A 9,790-nucleotide genomic window follows, 5' to 3' on the forward strand; every position below is an offset into this window, starting at 1 on the left:
TGTGCGGAGAGCGCGCGGCAGCCGACGGGCGATGGCAGCGGCGAGAGCGGAGGAGTTGGATTTGGGGGAAGTGGCCGTGAGGAAGGACGAACCCCGTGGTTAAGTCAGAAGTAGTAGTAGCGTGTTCCAGAAAGCGCGATACTGATAAGATAGCTACGACGCGTTCTGTGATACGTGCTACTGCTACTCCTTTCTCTTTTCCCCCTTTTTCATTTATTTTTCTTTACAATTTATTTTTTTTCCTTTCACCTTCTTCTATTTCTTTCATTTTCATTTACTTTTCTATTTGCTTTCCATTTAATTTTACATCGTTTAGCAGTAGCGCATTTTAGCGCAAACGCGCTGCTACAAAGCAAGTAGCTGTAGCGCGGTTCTATATAGATTGCTACTACTATGTGTAGCCTATCGGCTAAGCCGTGGGAATTTTAGTAGTAGTGAGTTTAGAATTAGGCGCGCTACTGCTAGGACTTTATCTGTAGCGCGGTTTGCACCAGCGCGCTATTGCTACTTAGCACCAGCGTGCGTTTCTGACCCGCGCTACTGCTAAAGTTCTGTGTATAAGGTTTTCCCTAGTAGTGTTGGTAAGCAAGTCCGAGGGACTTGAGGCATGAGATAATGTTCACTTCATTTCTGGTATGATTTTGCATTAAGAATTAAATTGGTTAATCATCATGATATTGTTTGTCATTATGTTTATGCTTGGTGTGAGCTTGCAAGTACATTCAATGTACTGACCTGGCGTGTCATGTCAGATTTCAGGAAAGTCCCGTTGGAACGGAATGTTGTCCGAGTCTAGATCGTGTCCACATCGTTGTCCCTGTGCTATGGAGTCCCGCTTTGTCGTTGTTCCGCTGCCGCATAGTTGTCATGATCGAGGCCCCTTTATGTTCACTAAATAATGTACATATTGTTCACCCGCATCGTGTGTGCCCCTTGGCCTCATAACTTGTCGTAATATGAACCATGTTCCTCTAGCATCAATAAAGTGGTTGTTTTTTGTGCCAAGTTGTTGTGTGTTGCCAAAACACATGGTCTCTGGGCTGGCAATGCAAGGTAAACCGGTTGCTCTGAGCCAGGGTGCCACAACGCTTGGTATCAGAGCCGCGCTGACTGTAGGACACGCTAGACTACCACCGTGTTACTAGACGTTAGTTAGAGTAAAAGTTGAGTGACGATAGTGTTGTAGCTGTTTGTTGCATTGCATACACTCGGTTATTTTCATTTCTAGCCTACTAATGGCTGTGAGTGTAGATGGCTCCGGTGCCGTATCCGTGCCAGTTGCAGCTGATGCCGTACACGTCGCTGCATCTCCTATGTAACATGTGGCGTCGACTATACCCTCTCGGTGACAACCTAGTCTATCGTGTGTACCAGGAGCGTCTAGCAGACTCAGTGTATGAGTATCATGCAGTGCTTACTCTGAGCACCAGTTCATCTTCCAGCGCTTACACTCGTACCACCATGAGCGGTTTCGCCTCTACCGCTTCTCAGGCTGTCCAGTTTGCTGCATTTGAGATCCTCGTCGAGCTGCACTATAACGAGGTCCGAATGCAGAACCATCCAGGTTTCTACTACTATCCCTCCTTGCACGACAATGGTCGTGTCTGTTTTCCGATCATTGATCCAGAGTCTGATAATACTGCTAGCCACCTTTCTCGCTTCATCACTTCTAGCTACCTTCTGATTCACGAGCTGGCTCGAGAGCTGACTCATGCTCACATTGCTTTAGCCGCTACTAGAGCTTTCACTACTCCATCGTCTACGGTATTTACTCCTTATATTCCATCTAGTTCTAGCTCACCTATTTCACCGGTTACTCCTCCGAGTTGCTCGGGCACCTCGACCGTGAATCCTCTCAGTACTCCTGCTGAGTGGGTCTCCCTTCTCACTGCCCCCGTAGCCCCGATGCTTCAGCCCCATCCTGCACCTGCTCCGAAGGGAGAACCCTCTAGGCAGCGTTGTCGTGTTACCTTTAACATGGAGGTCTCGGTTAACATCCTCAGTTCAGGATCCGAGTCCGCTTCAGGAGAGGACCCGTAGCACTAGTAGAGCATTAGAGCGCTTGAGTATCCGCAGTTGTCAGGTTGATGTACGGATGTAGTCGTACGAGTCATAATGTTCCGTTTCATGTATGAGAGTAGTTGAACTTATTATGTCATTTATATTTTATGTATGAGTCTATGTATAATTATGTTGGAACTTTCTGTTATTCGACGTGTTTCCTTTGTTATTTCGCTTTCTTTCAGGTTTTGTCACTGGCTTTTCCCCACTATATTTCTTTTTGGATGTTGCTCATCTCGGTTGCGTGTCTTGGGAAAAACAAACAATAGGATGACGCGGGGAGGCAGCAATAGCGACGCTTGTGACGATGTCCTTGTTCGTCGTTCTGCATGACAGGCGGGACACTCCCCCAAGTCTATGTTCCACCCCCACCTCCACCGGCAAATCCTCCCTCCACCGAGCAAATTCTTCGTATGTTTGAAGAAAAGAGAAATAATGATCTGATTGAAATATTGAGAAGTGTGCAAGCTATGGTTGGGCAGAATGGAAATCAGAACGGTCATCACTCCAAACTATCAGATTTTCAGAGAACCAGCCCTCCCAACTTCAGTCAGGTTATTGATCCCTTGGACGCAGACGACTGGTTACGAACTATTGAGAAGAAGCTTGAGATTGCTCGTACTGAAGAGGATGACAAAGTCCCGTTTGCAACTCATTATCTTGAAGGCGATGCCGCCATATGGTGGGAAAATGCAAAAGCCATGTGGCCTGCTGATGAAGAAATCACCTGGGCAAAATTCAAGGATCAGTTCCGTAAATACCATATTCCTGCTGGAATTATGAAAGTCAAGCAGCGTGAATTCCTCACGCTCCTCCAAGGAAGTTAGTCTGTGAGTGAATATTTGAATAAGTTCAATCATTTGGCCCGTTACTCCCTTTATGATGTGGCCACCGAAGAAAGAAAGATTGATAGATTTCTTGGGGGATTAAACCAGCATCTCCGATGCACCCTCATTATGTTTGATTTCACCGATTTCCAAACTCTGGTAAACAAGGCCCTCATTGCTAAAAGGGAGCACAAACTTATACATGACAACAAGCCTACAAATAACGATCACAAGCGGAAGTTCGAGCCAAGAAAGGAGGTTTAGCCAATGCAGAAGTCTCGTACCTGGAAGCAGACTCAAGTAGAGCACAAGCCCAATTGGTAGCAGAATGTTAACAAAACCACTACACAAGTCAAGAATATCATAACCAACCCAGTGCGAGAAGAGTGCCAGCGCAATAATTCTTGTTTCAGTTCTAGGCAAACCGGACATTATGCCAAGCAGTGTCCCAAGAACGGCAGGACTAATGCTTCATTCATTCCACAAGTCAACTTTATGGGGACATACCATGTCCAGCAAAACATCACCGGGCAAGTCCATCACCACTCTGCAGATGAAGCTCAAGAGAACCCCGAAGTCGTCATTTGTATGTTTTCTGTTAATAGCATACCTGCCATAATTTTATTTGACTCTGGGGGCTTCCCACTCTTTTATTTCGCGAAGTTTTGTTGTCCAAAATGAATTTCCTTGTTCGATGTTGAGCAAGAATATGCTGGTACAATCCCTGGAATCTTTGCTCAGAAGCAATCCGGTCTGCCGTAATCTGGAAATCAATACCAACGGAGTCCATTTTCCAACTTCCTTGATAGTAATTGAGTCTATTAAGTTGGACATTATTTTCGGGATGAATTGGTTAACCCAATATCAAGTATGCATTAATTGCGCAACCCGAGAAGTCACCTTGGCAAGTCAAGAGGGGAAGACTACAAAATTCTATGCCTGCAGGAGCATACCCAAGAAAGAAATGGTCTCACCGCTGTGGCTGGTGAATTGGAATTGATTCCAGTGGTCAGTGAGTTTCCCGATGTATTCCCAGAAGAACTACCAGGCATGCCGCCTGACCGAGAGCTTTAGTTTGCTATAGATCTTGTGCCCGGAACTGCACCGTTATACAAGAAATATTATCGGATGCCTTCGTTAGAATTAGTGGAGCTAAAGAAACAGCTTGATGAGATGCTCCAGAAAGGTTATATCCGTCCCAGCTCTTCACCATGGGGATCACCTGCTATATTCGTGGATAATAAAGATGGTAGTCTTCGTATGTGTGTGGACTACCGTCAGCTGAATGATGTCACCATCAAAAACAAATATCCACAGCCTAGGATGATGACTTATTTGATCAACTCACTGGGGCAAAAGTGTTCTCAAAATTTATTTAAGGACTGGATACCACCAACTCAAGATTAAAAAGGAAGATACTCCTAAGACCGTGTTCACTACTCGGTACGGTCTTTATGAATATACTGTTATGTCCTTCGGCCTTACCAATGCCCCTGCTTTCTTCATGCATATGATGAATAAAGTATTCATGGATTTCCTTGATAATTTGTGGTAGTTTTCATCGATGATATTCTCATATACTCAAAAAGTGAAGAAGAGCACAAAGGACACCTTAGAGCAGTCCTACAAAGACTCCGTGACCATCAATTGTACGCCAAATTCAGTAAATGCGAGTTTTGGCTCAAGCGAGTTCTATTTCTTGGGCATATACTGTCCACGGAAGGTATAGCCATAGATCGAAGCAAGGTAAAGGACGTACTTGATTGGTTGGCACCCATGACAGTATCTCAAATCTGGAGTTTCCTTGGATTAGCTGGATACTATCGTTGTTTCATTGAAGGTTTCTCTAAGATTGCTAAGCCAATGACAGAGCTTCTCAAGAAATATAAGAAATTTGAATGGATTGAGGATTGTGAGAAAAGTTTCAATGAGCTGAAAACCAGACTGACAACAGCACCTTTGTTGACTCTTCCAGACATCTACCGCAGCTTTGATGTATACTGTGACGCTTCCAGACAAGGTCTTGGATGCGTACTTATGCAATATGGCAAGGTGGTAGCATATGCATCTCGACAGCTGCGACCCCACGAAGGGAACTATCGTACTCATGATCTGGAATTGGCCGCGGTGGTTCATGCTCTAAAAATTTGGAGACACTATCTCATTGGAAAAAGGTGCCAAATATTTACCGACCACAAAAGTCTCAAGTACAGATTCACTCACCTAGATTTGAATCTCCACCAACGAACATGGCTTGATTTAGTCAAGGAATATGATCTTGGAATTAATTACCACCTGGGTAAGGCCAACGTGGTTGCCGATGCACTCAGCAGAAAGCCTATCAGTCTAAATACCATGATGGAATCTGACACGTCTCCAACGTATCTATAATTTTTGATTGCTCCATGCTACTTTATCTACTGTTTTAGGCAATATTGGGATTTATTATCCACTTTTATATTATTCTTGGGACTAACCGGAGGCCCAGCCCAGATTTGCTGTTTTATGCCTATTTCAGTGTTTCGAGGAAAAGGAATATCAGACGGAGTCAAAACGGAACAAAATCAACTGGAGAAGTTATTTTTGGAAGGAAAGCAACCTGATAGACTTGGGGTGCACGTCAAGGGAGTCCCGGGCTGCCCACAAGGGTGGGGGCGCGCCCCCCTGCCTCGTGAGCACCCCGGAGGTCCATCGACGTACCCCTTGCACCCATATATACCTACGTACCCTAAAACTTCCAGAACAGAAGATAGATCGGGAGTTCCGCCGCCGCAAGCCTCTGTAGCCACCAAAAAACTCTCGGGAGCCCTTCCCGGCACCCTGTCGGAGGGGGGATCCCATCACCGGTGGCCATCTTCCTCATCCCGGCGCTATCCATGACGAGAAGGGAGTAGTTCACCCTCGGGGCTGAGGGTATGTACCAGTAGCTATGTGTTTGATCTCTCTCTCTCGTGTTCTCTCTCGTGTTCCATCTATGACACGATCTTGATGTATCCCGAGCTTTGCTATTGTAGTTGGATCTTATGATGTTTCCCCCCCCCCCTCTACTCTCTTGTGATGAATTGAGTTTCCCCTTTGAAGTTATCTTATCGGATTGAGTCTTTTATGAGAACACTTGATGTATGTCTTGCCATGATTATCTGTGGTGACAATGGGATATCATGTGTCACTTGATGTATGTTTTGGTGATCAACTTGCGGGTTTCGTGACATTGGGAACCTATGCATAGGGGTTGGCACACGTTCTTGACTCTCCGATAGAAACTTTGGGGCACTCTTTGAAGTACTTTGTGTTGGTTGTATGAATCTGAGATTGTGTGATGCATATCGTATAATCATGCCCACGGATACTTGAGGTGACAATGGAGTATCTAGGTGACATTAGGGTTTTGGTTGATTTGTGTCTTAAGGTGTTATTCTAGTACGAACTCTTTTATAGATTGATCCGAAAGAATAACTTTGAGGTGGTTTCGTACCCTACCATAATCTCTACGTTTGTTCTTCGCTATTAGTGGCTTCGGAGTGACTCTTTGTTGCATGTTGAGGGCTTGTTATATGATCTATCTATGTTATTATTGTTGAGAGAACTTGCACTAGTGAAAGTATGAACCATAGGCCTTGTTTCCTATCATTGCAATACCGTTTACGCTCACTTTTACCACTTGTTACCTTGCTGTTTTTATTATTTCAGATTACAAAAACCTATATCTATTATCTATTTTGCACTTGTATCACCATCTCTTCGCCGAACTAGTGCACCTATACATTTTACCATTGTATTGGGTGTGTTGGGGACACAAGAGACTCTTTGTTATTTGGTTGTAGGGTTGCTTGAGAGAGACCATCTTCATCCTACGCCTCCTAGGATTGATAAACCTTAGGTCATCCACTTGAGGGAAATTTGCTACTGTCCTACAAACCTGTGCACTTGCAGGCCCAACAACGTCTACAAGAAGAAGGTTGTGTAGTAGACATCAAGCTCTTTCCTCGCGCTGTTGCCGGGGAGGCTAGGTAAAGGGCACTCACTCACACCCCGTCAATTAAGCTCTTTTCTAGCGCCGTTGCCGGGAAGGTGAGTGCTTGAAGGTATATCTTTAGATCTTGCAATCGAATCTTTTTGGTTCTTGTTTTAGCACTAGTCTAGTTTATAAAAGAAAACTACAAAAAAATGGAATTAAGGATGCCTCATATGCTTCATCTTTTTAATGTCTTTCATGAAAATGATGGGAAGGAAAATTGTGCTCAAGTACTAGAAGAAGAATTACATAGAATGCTTGGCATAAAATATGTGAATGATGAGCATGATTGCAATGTTGTTAGTATGAATTCCTTGAATATCCATGATGCTAATGATATGCAAAGCCACAAGCTTGGGGAAGCTATGTTTGATGAAGATGATATTTTTTGTCCCCCAAGCTTTCATGAGCAAATTTACTATGATGAAAGCATGACTCCTATCTATGATGATTATTGTGATGACACGTATGCTTTAAAGAATAATGATAACCATGAAACTTTTCATCTTGATCCTAATTTTAAATCATATGATAGTTATTTTGTTGAGTTTGCTCCCACTACTATTCATGAGAAGAATTTTGCTTATGAGGAGAGTAGTAAATTTTCTATGCTTGTAGATCATGAAAAGAATGTTTTAGGTGCTGGTTATATTGTTGAATTCATTCATAATGCTACTGAAAATTATTATGAGGGAGGAACATATGCTTGTAGGAGTTGCAATAATGTCAAGTTTCCTCTCTATGTGCTTAAAATCTTGAAGTTATGCTTGTTTTACCTTCCTATGCTAGTTGATTATCATTCCCATAAGTTGTTTGCTCACAAAATCCCTATGCATAGGAAGTGGGTTAGACTTAAAAGTGCTAGTCATATGCTTCATGATGCTCCCGTTATGTTTCAATTCTTATCTTTTATGTGAGCATCATTGTCATCATCATACCTAGCTAGAAAGGCATTAAAGAGAAGCGCTTGTTGGGAGACAACCCAATACTTATCCTTACTGTTTTTGTGTGTTCACATGATTATGCTACTTTAGTAATCATGGTTTATAGCTTTTGTTTCAATAAAGTGCCAAGTAAGACCTTTAGGATAGCTTACGGTGATAGTTGTGTTGATCCTGCTGAAAATCAGAAACTTTTGCACCCAGTAAATTAGTTTTGTTAATTCACAGAACGTTATTCTGATCTGATTATTTTTGCTCTGGATTGGTACACGAATTTCCTAGGACTTACTAATTTGGTAGGATTTTTGGAGTTCCATAAGTATAAGTTTGATACAGATTACTACAGACTGTTCTGTTTTTGACAGATTCTGTTTTTCTTGTGTTGTTTGCTTATTTTGATGACTCTATGGCTAGTAAAATAGTTTATAAACCATAGAGAAGTTGGAATACAGTAGGTTTAACACCAATATGAATTTAGAATGAGTTCATTACAGTACCTAAGTGGTGGTTTTATTTTCTTATACTAACGGAGCTTACGAGTTTTCTGTTGAGTTTTGTGTTGTGGAGTTTTCAACTTTTGGGTGAAGATTCGATGGACTTTGGAATAAGGAGCTGTAAGAGCCTAAGCTTGGGGATTCCCAAGTCACCCCAAGGCAATATTCAAGGACAACCAAAAGCCTAAGCTTGGGGATGCCCCGGAAGGCATCCCCTCTTTCGTCTTCGTTCATCGGTAACTTTACTTGTAGCTATATTTTTTATTCACCACATGATATGTGTTTTGCTTGGAGTGTCATTTTATTTTGTTATTTTTTGCTTGCTGTTATTTAGAATAATGTTTTGCATCTTTAGTTTCAATAAAGAAGTCAAGGATAGCCTTTGCCATGCTTATTTTGCTAGTATACATGTTGCTGTTTGAAAACAGAAAGTTTACCGCTGTTGCAAAAATTCCCTAGAAAAGTCAGAGAGTGGTATAATGTTGAATCTTTTTTCATATTGAGCTCTGATAAATTTATTACAGTGGGAATTTTATTTCATAATTTTTGGAGTTAGGGAAGTTTATTGAATCTTGCATTCTTTACAGACTGTACTGTTTTGGCAGATTGCTGTTATGGTTGCATTGTTTGCATATGTTTGCTTGTTTAATGATTCTATTTGAAGATAGGAGTATTAAATATGCAGAGACATTTAGTATGAAATGTTGAATAATAATTTTAGTGATTTGTTACAGTAGAAAATGATAAGGTTTTGCATTGGTTTATACTAACCTATCTCACGAGTTCTTGTTGAGCTTGTTGTGGATGAAGCTTTTGATAAAAAGAGAAACCATGATATGAGAGGAATTAAGGATACACAAAAGTTCAAGCTTGGGGATGCCCAAGGCACCCCAAGATAATATTTCAAGAAGTCTCAAGCATCTAATCTTGGGGATGCCCCGGTAGGCATCCCACCTTTCTTCTTCAACAACTATCGGTTAGTATCGGTTGAGCCTAAGTTTTTGCTTCTTCACATGAGTTGTGCTATCCTTGCAATGTAGTTTTCTTTAGCTTTGCTTGCTGTTTGAATAAAGTATCAAGATCTCAAATTAATAAATGAGAGAGAGTCTTCGCATAGTTGCATAATTATTTAGCTACTCATTGACCTTCACTTATATCTTTCGGAGTAGTTTGTCATTTGCTCTAGTGCATCACTTATACCTTTTAGAGCATGGTGGTAGTTATATTTTGAAGAAATAGATGAACTCTCATGCTTCACTTAGATTATTTTGAGAGTCGTTAATAGCATAGTAATTTGCTTAATGTTAATATACTTAGTGTTCAAGATATGTGAAACTTTCTTTTGAGTGAATTGAATACTAAGATAAGTTTGAAGCTTGATAATTGTTTTGAGATATGGAGGTGATAATATCAAAGTCGTGCTAGTTGATAATTGTGAATTTGAGAAATACT

Source organism: Triticum aestivum, chromosome 3B (genome assembly GCF_018294505.1).
Source record: "Triticum aestivum cultivar Chinese Spring chromosome 3B, IWGSC CS RefSeq v2.1, whole genome shotgun sequence".
Taxonomy (NCBI): Eukaryota; Viridiplantae; Streptophyta; class Magnoliopsida; order Poales; family Poaceae; genus Triticum; species Triticum aestivum.